Raw genomic sequence first — 1,994 nt, forward strand, 5'->3', positions numbered from 1 at the left:
ACTTGGCTTTAAGTCAGTCACAGGTCCACTGTTCTCTAATTTTCCCAATTTTCAAGAGAAACCAGAAATAATTCCAACTAGTTTAGTATTTTAAGTACACAAATTGGGTCATAGAAAAATACATCTACAGGAAACAAAACTAAATCTATTTCATGTTTAAGATCGTTGCAGTGGATGGATGGATGGATGGATGGATGGATGGGTGGAGGGGTGGGTGGATGGGTGAATGAATGGGTTGGATGAGTGGATGGGTGGATGGATGGATGGGTAGATAGGTGAGTGAGTGAGTGGATGGATGGATGGGTGGATGGACGGTTGGATGGATGGATGGGTGGATGAGTGGATGGATGGATGAATGGGTAGATGGATGGATGGGTGAGTGAATGAGTGAATCTGGATCATTGTGGCAGCTCTCTGGTTGAAACAGGGGGAGTAGCAATACATTATCTACCGTATGCCTGGCTGTGTGCAAGGGGCTTTACATACTTATCTCATTTGACCTTCATAACAACACCACAGGGCGGTTATCATTCTTATTTATTTCCATACTCATTTCATGGATAAAGAAACAGAGGCTTAGAAAGAAACTCAGGGTCACACTGCTAGTTTTCTTTATTTAGAGACTACCTAATGCCAAAAAAGGATTTCAGATGGGCTCATGTGATTTAAGCTGAGTCCTGAACCTTGGATTTCAGATAGCTCTGTTATACAAAATCGCCACTACAAAGGGAATCAGGTTTTCTGAAGGTAGGTAGGGTGAGATGCCAACAGTTCAGGGAGCAGGTTTGATTTGTGAAAGGAAAATAAAAATTTGGGACCCCAATCCACTCTATCGAAAGGCAAAAAGATCAGCTGAAAGCTGAGACATGCCAGAAGCTGCCTTTCTTTTGTTCCTAAACAGATAGCTACAGGTGAAAGGTTAACTATCTCAACAGATAGCTACTCTATGTTCACCATATCTTATGTAAAGTGTTGGATTTACTGAGCATGAGACAAATATACAATGGACTAGTCCCCTACCTGCTCCTTTTCTCTCATAACATGTGGATTCAGTAATGTGACCATTGCCTCCCTCTTTCCCCGCTTTTCCCCTTTAAATACTGAAGCTCTCAAAATCATCTTTGGAGAAAGGCACAGACCACAGACTGTTCCTCTGATTCTGTATTTTTTCTCCTGGGCATTGTCCTTAACCTTGACAAAATAAACTTCTGAATTGATTGAGACCTTTCTCAGATACTTTTTGGGTTACAAATTGGCAACCAACGAATGGCCTCTGAGTGGAGGTGACCCTGACCTCTGACAAATCTATCAGTGCTTGGCATTAGTTTGAGCTGTCTTTATTGCTCAAACCAACAGGACAGTTTTCTGGGTCCAGGAGCTCCCCCTCAAGAGAATGAGACCTGTCTCAGTTACTTTTTGGTTTAGAAATTTCTTGAGCATCTTGGCCGGGCGCGGTGGCTCAAGCCTGTAATCCCAGCACTTTGGGAGGCCGAGACGGGCAGATCACGAGGTCAGGAGATCGAGACCATCCTGGCTAACACAGTGAAACCCCATCTCTACTAAAAATACAAAAACTAGCCGGGCGAGGTGGCGGGCGCCTGTAGTCCCAGCTACTCGGGAGGCTGAGGCAGGAGAATGGCGTAAACCCGGGAGGCGGAGCTTGCAGTGAGCTGAGATCTGGCCACTGCACTCCAGTCCGGGCAACAGAGCGAGACTCCGCCTCAAAAAAAAAAAAAAAAAAGAAAGAAAGAAATTTCTTCAGCATCTTACTAAGCAAGTCATAGCTTCATGCTCCTCAAGGATCCCAGTCAACACTAAGGAGCTAAGACACAAGGAGATCTCTTGCCACCTTGATGTGTCCTTTCTATTTCCTCCTGTCTCCCTACTTACTCTCCTCATGGAAGTCAAGATTTCTACCTACCAGCCTTGGGACCCATTCCATCTTAACTCCTTTGTAAAGCCCAGTAGGAGGACAGAGACACAGATACAGGAGC

Source organism: Trachypithecus francoisi, unplaced genomic scaffold (assembly GCF_009764315.1).
Source record: "Trachypithecus francoisi isolate TF-2019V2 unplaced genomic scaffold, Tfra_2.0 Lachesis_group12, whole genome shotgun sequence".
NCBI classification, from domain to species: Eukaryota; Metazoa; Chordata; class Mammalia; order Primates; family Cercopithecidae; genus Trachypithecus; species Trachypithecus francoisi.